Source organism: Toxorhynchites rutilus, chromosome 3 (assembly GCF_029784135.1).
Source record: "Toxorhynchites rutilus septentrionalis strain SRP chromosome 3, ASM2978413v1, whole genome shotgun sequence".
NCBI classification, from domain to species: domain Eukaryota; kingdom Metazoa; phylum Arthropoda; class Insecta; order Diptera; family Culicidae; genus Toxorhynchites; species Toxorhynchites rutilus.
In genome coordinates, this window is record NC_073746.1 from 144,866,241 (window position 1) to 144,882,299 (window position 16,059).

At 40.6% G+C, this 16,059-nt stretch overlaps 1 protein-coding gene across 9 annotated transcripts in view; it reads right to left on the bottom strand.

Moving 5' to 3' along the window:
* The window catches only part of LOC129774631 (voltage-dependent calcium channel subunit alpha-2/delta-4), a 128,631-nt gene that overhangs the window by 24,665 nt on the left and 87,907 nt on the right, over window positions 1–16,059 (bottom strand). The window lies entirely within an intron of this gene.

Below are 16,059 nucleotides of genomic sequence, written 5' to 3' on the forward strand. Positions count from 1 at the left end.
GAAAACAATCTATACATGTTATTCTATAATATTTAAGCCACCCTATGGCAATGAATACTGATCAAAAGTGGAAAAGGGAAACAAAAACCGAAAATCATACATGATTCTGCGTGTGGATGTAATTTTAGCTGCTTCGATATCAAGCATTTTGAGTGGTTTAATATAAAAATTCAATTCGCTGATGGTTATATTTCGATTTGTAAGTTAACAGAGAAGCGATATTAGGTATGTACGGAAAAGTAAATTCATTTTTAAGCGGAAAATTTAAATTATTGAAATAATGGTGGGGTAAAACGGACAGTTGCCAGTGGGAGTGAAATGGACTGTGAAAAGTCTGCTTAATCTATTCCTAAGGAATGCCCTGCGTCTATAAATGGGAATCAAATCGCCAAATGTAGACTGTTTAAAAGCTGGCTGGAACCAACAGAAAAATAGTAGAGGGTCTGCCCGTTTATACTGCAGAAAAGCACGATATCACTTCTAGGTGGATTATTTCGATTTCTTCATCATTTATCGGACATTCGTGATGAGTTCAGACCTTGGTTGAATAAAATTATTCCTATCGCGATCGATAAACCTCTACGCTTCATATATTACAAACCTGTCCATATTACCCGCATCGAAAAAAAAGTTGTGCTTTTCGGTCTGTGTAAATTTCTGTAAAAAACATTGAAAAACACTTTTTTGTAAAATATCTGGTCAATTAGGTAGAAAAAAGTATATTGAATTGCAAGAAACTGCATCAAAGTTTTAGGAAATATGAGTTTCCAAAGATATGATTGAAGTTCTTCTTAACATATCCGTTTTACCCCCACATCTCCTACTATCGAACACAATTTGCCACTCCATTCGCCCCGCAATACGTGATTGGTTGCTACCGAACAACGAAACCGCGCTCACATAACGCAGTGTCTTCCCTATAAATAATACCACAGTGGAAATGCAACAATTATGAAGCTGTACTATTCTTGCCGTTCGCCCCTTGGGGAGATAAGTCGAAGTACGGTGCATCACAAATCATCGTAGATGTTGAGGGATACCCGCAGTTTATGGGTTTCCTTTTTAAACTTTTTTTTATGTTCTGAATTGGAGTCAGATATTGAATGAAACTGTTCAAATTAAATTATCTTTTTTTCTAAATTTTTGGATCTTGTTTTGTTTTCGGTTCTGCTATGGAATACAAAAAGAAAAAAAATAACACTAATCAATAAAGTCTTTGCAAATAAGCGTTTTCGCACATCACTTTCTGAATACTATGCACATGAGCTTTTCCATCAAGAATAACCTGAAAATATGCGACAATATTGTTAACTATTTTTTATTTGATTCAATTGAACGCGTGTTTGCCTTAAGAGGGTGAGTATTTACCACAAGTAGATAGATTTTTTTACTAAAGAGTATTTTTTCAGCATAATTTTTTCCATAAATTGTAGCTAGAAAACATAGACTTGTATAGAAAAACTATCTAAGAACAAGCTGAAATTATCACTAAATTTTGAACAAATTAAAAATATTAATGAAAAACCATTATTTTTATCTCTTCATATTTGGTGCGTGAAAACCTGAAATGGTATTCGAAATTTTGATCACATTTCCAGGGCGGAGAAATTTTATTCATTCACTTCAATTATCCAATCACAATCACTCCAAGAATAAACATACTCCAATAATGTTATATGATCGAGGGTTGAACCTAATGGCGGGTTTACATTAGGGAGATCTATAGCTATAGATGGATTTATTCACGTGAAAATAAGTGTAAACGGGTGAGAATAAATATGATACACTTATTCGAGGTATATATAACTTGAATAAATTCAGCATATGTAAACGCTTGTGAATTTCTCACTGGTGAGAAATCACTAAAGTTGGATGCAGTTCTACTTCAGGTGAATAAATTCATCGAAAATATGAATATATTCATTATAGAAGTTCTCGCTAGTGTAAACGGTTGATGCGATTTCTATAAATCTTATCATATTTCTTCACATGAATATATCACTAGTCTAAACCCACCCTAAGAGAACATTACTTAATTAAAAATTGTTCATACATTGAAAAAATCACGACCTGTACTAACTGCGACTAATAATCAATACTCTTCCTTCCTAACAACATGATGTTCTCTTGGTAACTCTGAGTTGAACAATAAATCGCTAGACTGCATCTAAATCGAATAATTGGGTTAATCTTTTCACTAATTTTTTATGCGAATCACAGCAGTAATTTGCTCTATGATGTGAGTGTTTCGGTGGTATATGATTTGCGCCCTTCCGATCATTACGGTTAAACGACTTTTGTGCTGGGTTTCCTTTTGTGACTTCTCACATGATGTTTGGATTTATTCCCAAGGAAATCTTCGCCAAAGATGTTCTTTACACTTTAAACTCCCTCTTAACACGTTGTGCCTCGTGTCGGCCCCTAAGGAGTCGAACCAGTCCCCAAGATACTTAAATGACATAGCATGAATAATCGGTTTACCCAAAAGTTGATGCTTTGGTTTTGCTGCTCTATGCATCCTAGAAAAGACGACCATCTCTGTTTTCTCCGTGGAGAATTCGATCCCTAGCCCAATGGCCCAGGTTGAAAAATTGTTCAAGGTATCTTGTAAGGGTTCTTGCAGGTCGGATTCGTTTGATCCTACGACCGACACCACTCCATTATCTGCAAGTTGTCTTAGGTTGCAATTTTGTGTAAGGCAATTGTCGATGTCGCTTACATAGAAATTGTACAAAAACGGGCTTAAACATAAGCCCTGGGGGAGGCCCATGTAAGAGAACCGACTTACTGGCGAATCTCCGTGAGAAAAGTTCAAATGTTTCTCGCAAAGCCAGTTATACAACATATTATTCAATAGAGGCGGCAGACCCCGAGAGTGTAATTTGTCTTACAAAATCTTTATTGAAACATAATCAAGAATACTGAAACCATTTGAATTTCTGAAGAAAGCAACGCAAGACAATCATTCGTCCCCTTGCCCCTGAGGAACCCATATTGTGTATCTGAAAGTAGTCCATTCGTTTCAACCCATCGATCGAGGCGAAACAAGATCATTTGTTCCAACAATTTCCGTATACAAGACAGCATTGCTATTGGGCGGTACGAATTGATGTCAGACGCGGGATTTGTCTCCAATCATCTGGAACAATATTATGCTCCAGAAACCGATTGATTAAATTCAACAAGCGTTGTTTCGCCACATCAGGGAGGTTTTCAGCAAGTTGAACTTAATTCTATCCGATCCCGGAGAAGAATTGTTACATGAAAGGAGAGCAAGAGAGAATTCTACCATCGAAAACTCGGAATCAAGATCGCACCTATCTTGTGAAATATCTCGAACAATTTTTTGTACGGGAACGGAGCGAAGAGCGATTTCTCATGTTTCGAGCCACTTTCCATAATTTTGTCATTGACGTTTCTCGTGACAAACCTCAAACGAAATTTCGCTAATAAAGGGTGTGTCACATCAAATTGCATCACGGAAAAAACGCTGTAGAAATTTAATTTTTAGGAATTATATCTTCAGCTTTCGCTTATAATCAGATAAGAGTGTATAGATCACGTTGGCCATGCTTCACTGTCAATTTTTCGTAAATTTGGAAAAATGTCGTCGAACGAAAAAGAGCGTCGTGAATTAATCCTGTACACTCATTTCGAGAATCCAGAGTTGTCACATCGGGACATCGGTAAGATGCTGGGAATCGTCCAATCCACGGTCAGCAGAGTACTAAAACGATACTTCGAGAACCTAACCATCGACCGGAAGGTGAAGAACGGCAAAAATGGATGCTCCGTCAGTGAAAAAGATCACAAGCGCGTAGTTAAGCAGTTTAGACGTGATCCGAGAAGTTCGGTCCGGGATGTCGCCAATAAGCTGAATTTGTCAAGTTCATTCGTCCAGCGGACCAAGCAGCGGGAGGGCCTGCGTACATACAAGGTTCAGAAGGCTACTAACCGCGATGAAAGGCAAAACATGGTGGGGAAGACGCGACCCCGGAAGCTGTACACCGAAATGCTGACGAAGCCGCATTGCCTGGTAATGGACGACGAAACCTACGTCAAAGCGGACTTTCGTCAACTGCCGGGCCTGTTGTTCTTCTCCGCAGAGGACAAATTCAGCGTTCCGGAGGAGATTCGCAAGCAGAAACTATCCAAGTTTGCCAAAAACTACATGGTGTGGCAAGCGATCTGCTCTTGCGGAAAGCGGAGCGCCCCCTTCGTGATGACCGGCACGGTAAACGGGCAGGTTTACCTTAAGGAGTGCCTACAGAAGCGCTTACTACCACTATTGAAGCAGCACGAGGGCCCGACCATCTTCTGGCCGGATCTCGCTTCGTGCCACTATTCAAAGGACGTGTTGGAGTGGTACGAAGCCAACAGGGTCACCTTCGTGCCAAAGGAAATGAACCCGCCCAACGCGCCGGAGCTTCGCCCAATAGAGAAATATTGGGCGATTATGAAGCAGGCCCTCCGGAAGAACCCAAAAGTTGTCAAATCGGAGGCGGACTTCAAGAGAAAATGGATTTCTGTTCAAAAAAAAAACTACAACCTGACGTTGTAAAGAACCTTATGGACGGGGTAAAGAGGAAGGTGCGAGCATACGGGCTTGGGCTCGAAGTATGAATAAAAAGAAAATGCCAAAAGTTGTTTAATAGTTTTTATTTTACTGTCTAAAATTTTCAAAAGGATCGGTCTACTGGGCGAATTTCTACAGCGTTTTTTCCGTGATGCAATTTGATGTGACACACCCTTTAAGCACGTTTTTTCCCTTTGATCAAGTTTTTAAATTGATTTTCAAGGGCTGAATACGTTTGAAAATTCTCAATGGTTCCACGTTTCCGAAAAACTTTAAATGCATTCGATTTACCCTGATAATGCTTGAAACATTGGAGGCCAATACAAGCTGACAATGCAGAGGTATTTGCCTCTGATGTTTGTATGACAAGCAACAGCTTGGATCCCTCCAATAGATGGGAGGTCAATCCGAAAAAATGAGTGACACCTATTGATCCCCAATGGCACCCCTCCGTATCTGTCATCACGGTCCAAGCGTATAATATTAAAATCGTGGAAAAAGAGATCATCTCGCGAAGAAAGCCAAGTTTCGGACAGAGCAAAAACATCACAATTGAACTTATGAATTGAAAATTTGAAGGTATCCAATTTAGGGATAAGACTACGACAATTTCACGTCAGTTTTAATCGCGTCACATTCCTTGACGTCAGATTCAATTTCTTTGCTTTTCCCGAACCTTTTGACTCCTAATACCAAGAACTATCTTGTCCTTCAATAAGCGATCGTTGATGTTCATTCCTTCGTGCTGCGTGTCGCAATCTTGAATTGCCGCTCGTAATTTAATCAAAAAACTATCGAAGATTTCTCCAATTTGTTGCTCAGTTTTTAGAAACACGTAGGTGCTGTATGTGGGATTCGTTGTTGGGTTGAACGCTTCACTAAAAGCTTTTTTGATTGCTTCTGGATCCTTCTTCTGAGCATCCATAAGCTGAAGTCCTTTGTATGTCCCTATGACATCCGGTCCAAGACTATTCATCAGAATTCCCACTTGTCGATCCTTCGGAAGTTGTTTAATTCCCGAAGCCAGTTCGAACCATTCATATTGTTCCAACCAATCTTTCCAAACTCTAGCTTTATCGGATTGATTATGTATGTGTATGCGTTCCGGCGGCTGTGCGGAAAAGTTCTGTACTAGCTTTTGCGTAGTACCACTGTTCTCGGAAATCTTCATTTTTCGCGAATTCCCGTATTTTACATTATTTCAAACACTGTACACTCGTGACTTTCGCCCTTCCGAACGCACCAACCGTATTTACGAAGATTATTATCGATATTAGCGTTTAAAAACACGAAAATAGTGTCTAGCAAAAACACGCACTTCTGACACCATGTGGTGTTGTCTTTATTATGCTTTGATACATCAAGTAATAACCTAGAATACATGACAAGGGCATAGTATAAAGAGGGGGCATTGATTCCTTCACTTTACACTTTTTACCAAAAAAACGCAATTTTTTTTTAACACAATGATCACCGAGAAAAAACTTTCAAAATAAACTGATGTTAAAAATCACAGAACCGATAATTCACTCAGACTAGAGCTTCATAGTTTCAACTAATAACATTTTACTCAATTGCATCCAATTCATAGAAACAAAAAGTTATATTGCTGATAAGTTAAAATCGTTAAAATGCTCGAAATCTACTGCAGCGACTTTCCAAGCAAAGTGTAAGCCGGAATAAAGCTACTTCTTGTCGACTATCGTAATTCCATCTGATTTCAGGGTACAGCCTCGCGTTTCATCTGTCCTCTGCATCTCTGCCAACTAGCTCAAATTGTGCATTCCATTAGCGCACGTGAAACTTTTCTTACAACTTATCTCCAGGCCAAAATCACTTTGACACCATTTTATCCCTGCCTGGTTTGAGGAAACCTGCGGATTCTTTCGCTGAATCTGAACGTTTTCGCTGCCCCTACTGCCCGGGGTGCCATACCGTAGGCGTACAAAAATACTATAATTTGATACAATTATCATCTTCCGAAATGGGAGCTGGAATGAAGAAATGGAAATATTTAGAGCCCGAAATGGTTTGGGATGAATCGGTTCGATATTCTCTCCGGCTATAGGAAATGTATATAACGGTAAACGTTTGAGCATGGGTTGAACAGAAATCTGGCCTTTTGATTATTAGCCAAATCGGTTCATTCTACACGGAAGTCCGAATTATTTAAAAAATTTAAAATAACATCGTTTCTATAAAACCCAGATCACATTCAATTTGTCTGTAGTATTCAAAAATGAGCATTGTTTTATCCATTGTATAGGTGGTATTTTACATGTTTTAAATACGTGAATGAAATGAACATATGCCACTGTTATGAAAGGTTCGCGTTCACTCTCTAATTTAACAAAACCCTATTTCCACTGGACCATTCTTTGCGCCCTGTTTAAAAATCGATAACTCTCCATATTCTCTCGCAGATTCAACTTCCTTGCCACTGCCACTGGTAGAAGATGCCTAACGATGAAACTTTTTATTATAGGGAATCATCTTCCGTTCACTGTGGCAGAATCGGTTGTGCTGCTTCCGAGCGGCAGGAATTGGTGCGAATGAATTGATGGGGAAATGGGACCACGTTGTTTTTAGTGGATAACAAGTGGGCCTAAAATAACAGTCAAGAGTTTTAATAAGAACAGCATACAAACTGAACCTAAACGTCGGAAAGATCGTGATTTATGAGGCACCGCTCGTATTTCAGTTTGATTGGTGAAGATAGATTCATGCAATCAAAACTTTCTTCTAAAGAAAAAAAAACCATCTGAATCTCTCATTTAAGTATCCGTAGGCTATTGCTATTCATGTTATTCCCAACCAACGATCAGATTCAGATTATCGTAATGACCCTCTAACGATTTTTCCTTTTTTAATTTCATCGGTTAACGCACTTTCACTGTTGCTCGGTCTCGATAACATGACCGCATGACCACGGAAAAGTTCAAACACAGTGGTAGGTAATGAAATTTGCTCTACAATCCTACGCTACGCCCTGCTAGACCCATCCTTTCACTAGAAATTGGCAGCCACACATACACTCGTACACACACACACTCCCACCCATTCGGGCCTAATTTTCCTTCCAGACCATCCTTTTTTTTGTGCTCTCCGATTGCGCCTTTTCTTCGTGTCGTTATTGATTAAACAATCCCTGCGGCATTATGTTATTTTCTTTTATGGTGTACATTTTTTCGCCTGCAACTTTCCTCCCGGCGGAAAGACGTGGTTTGCAATACAAGAGGGATGGAACAAAATCACACCGAGCGGAACGGAAGAGGGAAAAAAAATCTGTGAAGACCGGTATAGACAACCGAATCGGCTTAGGAAACAACAGAACACTGTGATAGACCGCTTCTTTCCTGTTCTTCGGTGTTCGGTCAATGCCAACGTTCATAAATAATGTATACAGGGTACGGAAATTGAATGCTCGCGCCGTACATAAACATTATGTTTGGCTGCTAATTGCTGCCACTAATTGTGTAGATCAATTCGGTGTTCAGTGATTTCCTACAATTATATTAGCGTTGATTGAGGGATGACATACAAAAGTGGTGAGATTTTAGCGCCACTCGTCGAAAGTAGAAACTTCTTAAGATATATTCCTTCCAGTTATATAACACGATGCACAAATATTTTTGCAATTTTCTTAAGCACAAAAATCCGGTTATCTTGTTCACAGACGATAGCATGTTCCCTGTTGATCTCGTATAAAATTCTAACCGACCGATATATCATCTCTCTTTGACGAGGCATCCGACCAACGTCATGGAATTTGGGCTGGTAGCATCAGACGGTAAAAATGGACCCGATATTTATTCCAGAAGGCGATAAAGTGACCACAGGAGTGTATATCGGTATTTCAAGTAAATTCAAAGCCAAATGGTCTTACAGCGGGACGAGGCTCCATGCCACACCTCAATTCGTTCACTGAGATGGTTGGAGGAACATTTGCCGTTTTGATCAAAACATGTGATTCCCATCCAGTCCAGATTTCAATCCTTCGGATTATTCCGTACGGCGCTTCACGAAGGCTAAGGCCTATGCAAAGCGCCAATCGAACACGGCTGCTCTTAAGCGAACACGAGCCTGGAGGGAAATGAATTCGGAGAATGTTATCAGAACTGCAAATCAATGATTCTCAACCCTACCACCACCGCAGCTTCCTCTAATTGTGAACAGCATTCCGCGGTCTTTCGGAAGGTGCCATGCACAAATTAAGTTCGGTAGATAAAAAAAACAGTTCTTTTGAAACGCTTGTTTTTTTTTTAAATCTTTTTTTATATAAGGCAACAATTCATTCGATGCAGGTTTTGTACCCGCATTTGAGACAACCATTCGGTAATAGGAAGCTAGGATCGCATATCTCATATCGTTTCATATGTTCAATTTGTTTCTTGCCTAGATCTAGATTTGAAGAAAATTATTCATAAAAACGCGTTCGTTGAGATACATACACCCAAAATAAATATTTAGCACACTTTTGAAATCCTCATACATTACTTTAAATAAGCTTAAGAGTATCATCAAAAACGTGAACTATCTATACTGGTACAGGATATATGTCATAGCAGTGTAAGAGCAATATAAGAGAAACTTTGCAAATATGATCAAAGGTTTCACGCTGTTTACGCTCTCCATTTTACTACCAGAAAACTCTTTTCGTGTATACTTATAGGATCGCATTTCATTCTATAATGTGGTGTAACATTTTCCTGCATTGGTATGACAGCACCAGTGGTTGTGATGATAGCGTGGTTGTGTGGAACAGCTTCACAACCAAGCCGACCTTGGTTCAGTCTTTGCTTGACATCGTTTGGCACTTTTTTTTTAGAAGAATTACAAGCTGGCGTTCAGTCTGCACTTTTTTTTATATATGTCATTTTTTTTAACACTTTTAAAAGTATGTGCTTTTATTTATGCATCCGACGCTGTAATTCTGTACTACATGGGTTGAAAAGTCCTGGGATTTCTAATGAAAACATCGTTTTCATTTATTTATTTATTTACTTGGTCTCGAGTTTTAAAAACTCCACAGACTGAATCTTAGTCTAAGTTCCTTAATCTACTTTTGAACACGTATTTAGACAAATTAAAATCAAAAACAGCACTTACATCATTGAACGACTTAACACAGTTATCAAAAGGATTGTTGTACCCATACATTGTTCTATGACGGTTAACTACAAATAAATCACGCTCACGAAGATGACAGAAAAGTGCGTACAAGTTGATATTTTGCAGAAGAGAAGGGCAGTGGCATATGTTGTTTCCAAAGATGAGGTCAAATATAAACAGTCTCTGAAGGTTGCTGCGTCTATCGGCTAGAGTTTCAAGATGAATGAGTCTACAACGACTTCGATAGTCCGGGAGATTTGTTGGATCATTCCACGGAAGTTGTCGAAGAGCATACCGTATGAAGCTGCGTTGAACTCTTTCCATCCGAATACTCTGGATTGCATGATAAGGTGACCATAAGGGAGCAGCATACTCCATGATGCTGCGGACAATCGAACAGTATAGGCCTTTAGAGCGTATGCATCGTTCGTTGAACCGGAGTATGTTATTAACCGTGACCCCTAGATCACGGATAGTTTCTACACACTCCAGAACCTCTGAATGGATGGAATATTGAAAATCTGATCGGGATTGTCGGCGGGAAAACGAAATAAATTTGCACTTTTTGGTGTTAAGCTCCATCCCGTTCTCTGTACACCACAGAGATAACTCGTCCACATCAGCTTGAAGTGCGCAGCAGTCTAGATGAGATGGTATCACTTTGTAGATTTTTAGGTCGTTGGCGTACATCAGCAAACTCGGTTTCAACCGGAAGCAGAGATCATTAATAAACAAAATGAATATCAGCGGTCCAAGAACGCTACCTTGAGGAACGCCTGACGTGATGGAGAAAACGCGTTAGTGAATTCCGTTCAGTCTGACAAACGCTCTCCGGTCAGATAGATACGAGCGTAGCCATTCGGCGATCCAATCAGGGAAGCCAAGATATTTAAATTTAGCAATTGCCAAGTCCAGAGGTACCTTGTCGAACGCCTTAGAGAAGTATAAGTATATCGCATCAATCTGGTGTCGTTTCTGAATTTTCGAACACAGGAAACTCACGTAGGACATCAGGTTGGTAATAGCGGATCGCTTCTTTACGAAACCATGCTGGAGCTCCGATATCAATGGTCGGGAAGCGGCATACAGAGCATCGTGAACCAAATGCTCGAACACTTTTGACAGAGAACATAAAATCGAGACACCTCTGTAATTCTCAACTGCATGATTGTTGCCAGCTTTAAAGATCGGAGTTATCGAGGCCAGCTTCCAGGCATCCGGAAATACGCCTTCACTGAGTGACCTGTTAAAAATTATCGTCAGTGGCATCAGCAGTGAATCGGCACATTCTCTTAAAAAAGTGGCGGTATATTGTCCGTGCCGGGCCCTTCCGAAACTTCCAACTTACTCAGGGCTACAGATATTTCGTTTTGGCTCAAAAATGGGAGCGGACAACTCAGATTATACGCAGGGCAGGTTCTTACACTATCAGGGGAGAATGTTGGCGATGCTGTGCTATAAACATTCTCGAAGAATTCAGCAAAACTGTCTGCTAACTCGTGAGGTGAAGAAATAGGCGAGTTCATAAATGTCATCTCGACAGGAATTCGATTAGGTTGCTTGCCACTACGTATAAACGACCAAAAAGATGACGGATTTTGTCTCGCACTCTGCTGCTAACGTTCGATGTATCTACGAAAAGCTACGTACTGGTGGTTTGTGTACTGTGTTTCTAAAGACTGCAAGTTGGTACGGTTTTCGGCAGTTCTAGCTTTAAAATATTTCTTGCGTGCTTTACGAACGATGTTTCGGAGATGTTGTAACTCAGGTGTCCACCAAGGTTGTCGGAAGCAATAATTTCGACATCTTCTACGCGGAACACATCGCTCTAGAATGTTGTACAACTTCTCATAAAATATACCTACCGTTTCATTCGTGTCTTTTCCGCGGAATATCTCAGCCCAATCGATGTCCATGATCGAGTTATTCAGTTCATAAAAATTGCATCGTCGAAAATCAAAACTATCGACACTATTTGACTCACTGTCGAACTGTAGATACGAATCGTTCACGTCAATTCTAAGAACGAACGGATTATGATGGCGGTCGATTTTGAGAAGAGCAGCTGGAGGTTCAATTAGCTCGACATCATTTGGTATATTCACGAAAGCCAAATCAAGCGTACGACTATTTGAGTTGAGCAGACTGTTGACTTGATGTAACCCTGAAGCAACCATCGATTCGACCAGAGCGATTTCCTGTTCAGTAGATGCGTTGGACGGAAACAAACTTATCACGTCCTCGTCGTAAGACCATGTCGGCTGCGGCAGATTATAATCTCCAACTATTACGAATTTATCAGACTCCAAAGCGCGTTCACGGATCTGCTGTACTGCTGCAGAGTGCGTAGAATACAACGTCGGTGGTGAGTTCGGTCGGAGGTAAATTCCACACACATAGATCGCCAAATTACATAACTTGATGCACACAGCTATCTGTTCGATATTCTCGCCAACTCAGCTGAATGGCATTCGAGACTGGCCTTAACGGTGATCAAAACACCTCCTCCACGTTGAAGATTGCTGGAAGCAGCACTGCGATCACAGCGGAATACCGAGTAATTAGCAGCAAATTCGGAACTAGCGATATCAGAGCGAAGCCACGTCTCAGTTAGTACTACAACGTCGTACTCGCAGGTGGAGAGTTTCAAAAAGAGCTCGTGAGTTTTGGTACGTGTGCCCCTCAGATTTTGGTAGTCGAAATTTGACACTTTATTTAACATACTTAAAAGTATCCAATTTAAATCAAGTATGCGCCGTTTTGTTCGTAAACTTCTTGGCATTTAGAAGGCAACTTCATTATCCCCCCTTTATAATCCCCCCCGCCCCCTACTTATTTGCAAAAAACTCAGACAGCCAGTTTTCGCAAGCCTCTTTTGAGGCCAACTTAGTATCACCAAGAGCGTTTTGCATAGACCGGAAGAGATGATAATCACTTGGAGCCAGCTTCGGACTAACGGGTGTTAAATAAAAAATGATATTTTTTTCAATACCTTTCAGTAACTCAAATAAAGAGCGTAAAATTTTCTTTCTCCAAGAAAATTGCTCTTTGGGCTTCCTAGAAACAGTAGGCGTGTTTGGTTTTGCTAGTTTGAATTTAGTCAAAGCAAAGATGGCGTCGAAACAGCACATGCTCCGCGAACGCATTGTACGGTTCTACGAAACGCATTTCCAGCAAGGAAAAAAGTTCACGGTGGCACATTTTAAGGAATAAAATGTACCTGTCAGTACGGTATATCGTATCCTGGGTTCCCTGAACGTAGAGCGGAAGGTCGGAAGTGATCGTCCGGTGACGATAATGACGAAGCAGAGGAAGACATCGTTAAAGAAGCTGTTTGACAACAAGGACGCAACCAGCCTGCGTGACGCCGGTCGGAAATATGGCTGCTCCCACGTATTAATCCATCGGACTCTCAATATGGAAGGAATCGTCTGCAGGAAGAAGACGAGGTCGCCGGAGTACACGGATGAGCAGATTGAGACGGTTAAATCACAGTGTCGGTGGATGACCAAAAAATACCGCGGAACGTCTTTCGTTCTGGACGACGAAAGCTATTTTCCGCTGTCCAAAACCCATATTCCAGGAAATGATAATTACTACTCCAGCGACAAGTCATCCACACCGCCTGAAGTGAAATACAAGTTCAAGCACAAGTTTGAAAAAAAGGTTATGTTGTACATCGCCATTTCCGACCGGGGAATTTCAAAGCCTTGGTTTAAGCCGAGCGGTCTGGCAATTAACCAACAAATCTATCGAGAAGAGTGCCTCGATAAAATCCTGCTACCGTTCCTGAACGAGCATCACGCGAATGGGAAGTACGTCTTCTGGCCGGACAAGGCGTCTTCCCATTACGCCAAGAAGACGCTGGCGCATCTTGAGGAGAAAAAGATACCGTTCGTGCCGAAAGATCGTAACCCAACAAACTTGCCCCAGTGCCGCCCAATAGAGGATATCTTTGGCTCACTCAGTGCTCTAGTGTATAAAAACAATTGGAGGGCCAAGGACACGAAGCAACTGACTACAAGAATCCGGCATTGTTTCCGGAAAATGGAAGTAAGTGCCGTACAACGTTCTTGTGAGAGCATCGCGACAAAGTTACATCGAACAGCAGACCACGGCCCTTACTCAAACATTCACTGACATTTTTTTGAAGAAAATACATTATTTCATTAATAAAAAATACTGAAATCGATGAAAAAAAAAATTTTTTTTTATATGTGATTGAAAAAATTCTCATTTTTTATCACATCAATGATCATATCATTCATTTGAGCGTCGCGCGCGAGACACGGATATAAAGGATATTAAATTGAAAGTTTTTTTTTAAGTGCCGGTCTAGGAATTTTTCGTAAAGGAAATTTTCTCGATTTCTCTGAGGGTATGAGGGTATTCACAGTCAATCTAAAATAAGGCTGGCGGTTGGACTTGTGCTCTGGTGGACCATTTGGCTGCAAGGGCCTCGTCGGGACCGTATCGGCTCTGTGGCGGACATGACTGAGTATTGGCTTTTTTGGACATTACAATTTTTTTAACTTATATCTGTAAATAAAATCAGTTCGTTTTTCATGTTTGCTAAACTGATTTCAATGTTGAAAAAAAATTAATTATCTTTTAGATAACTCGTCTTGCTCAAACCTCTGTAGGGGAAGGAGGCGGGACCATCATCATCATCATCATCATCATCAACTGTCTCCGCTGTCCGGTCTAACTGGACAATGGAAGAACAGAAGGAATACTCTTACGCCTAATATGGCAACTGTGTAATGTGCTATTTATAGATAGATTTATAGACATGTGACATGTACACGATTAAAATCCGGCTCTGTTACAGCTAAAATGCTAATGAGCCTAAATAAATAAACACATGGGATAAAAAAAACCACTGCATTGATTGTTTAGAAGTTTTCCCATCAACATTGTTTGATAAAAATTCCAAATATTCCTCTTTTTCCATTTTCTATACGAATGCTCAGGTAGTAACACTTAAACAACTGTAGTTTGTGAACAAATAAACGGAATGACATGAAACTTCTAGCTAGTGACAAATGAACCTCTCGAAATGAATCTTGTTCATTTTTAGTGGAGCCATCTGTTGAAAAATCCCGGAACTTTTCTGCCCATGCAGTGAAAAGCATCTTCTCTGTAAAGGGTGATATATTTTCTGCCAACACTAGTTTGGCTTTAGAAGCAATCTAGAAAAGGATCTTCATGGGGTTTGGGGTGTGACGCACACCAAAACTTGATCAAATCCATATCAAGGTGCGATAGGATTGAACATTCAGCAGAGAAGGTCTTGTTTTTTTTCTAAGAGGTATCCAGGCTATGGTGAGCTCTAGAATAAAAGAGTCTACTGCTCATCGGTGAAGACTGATCTTTATTCCCCTATTGTTATAGGTTCATACATGATTTAATATTCTTGATTTATTCTCATTAGCGTATTAGAGAGAGGGAGACATCTGGAGTGGCTATATCCAGAGAATACATCTCCGCTAGGTTAGGGATTTTTGCGCCCTGGTAGTTTTACTCGGTGTAAGGACTTTGTAGCTGAAGATAAAGTGTAAATGAATGTGTTGGTTATTATTGCCTATGCGCAATCTGAGCTGGAATGGAAGTACTTATTACATATACGGAAAAAAATCCTGGAACTCGTTATCTGTTTAAGATGTGATGATGGAGTGATGCACACGACAAACAACAATTCAAGATCCGATGTTCAAATATGCACTTCACATGTTATCGGGAAGACCATTCTGAGACAGGCGGTTAGTGCAGGCCCTGCAAACCATCCGGAAAAAAATAACGCACAGGGAAATTCACAAAGGAATTCGAAACAGGACAATCAGACTAGACCAAAGCAAAGAACACGAACTAGAGATTCAAAACTTGGGACATAGAACCGCAAGTCTCTCAACTTTCTTGCGAGTACTCGACTTCTTTCGGAAATATTGAGAGCCCGCTGTTTCAACATCGTAGTGCTGCAGGAGGTGGGCTGGAAACCCTCGTGGGGCGATCGTTTCAAGGTGGTTAACACACACGAGCTAGGTACGGCTTTCAGCGTGATGGGAGAGATGCAGAAACGGATGATTGGCTGGTGGCCAATCAACGAAAGAATGTGCAGATTGAGGTAACGAGGCCACTTCTTCAACATCTCCATCATCAACGTCCACAACCTCTATCCAGATAACACCGAAGACAATAAAGTGCAGTACACATACACCGTCCCGTCACCGTGAAGTCAACGTGAAGGAATGAAATGTCAAATATTCTCCCATGGGAATCGTATGGTAGCATTCACATACACAATCACCGGCAACTTTGACGTCGGCAAAATAAGTCCAAGAGAATAGTTGATGGGACGGTGACGGTGACGC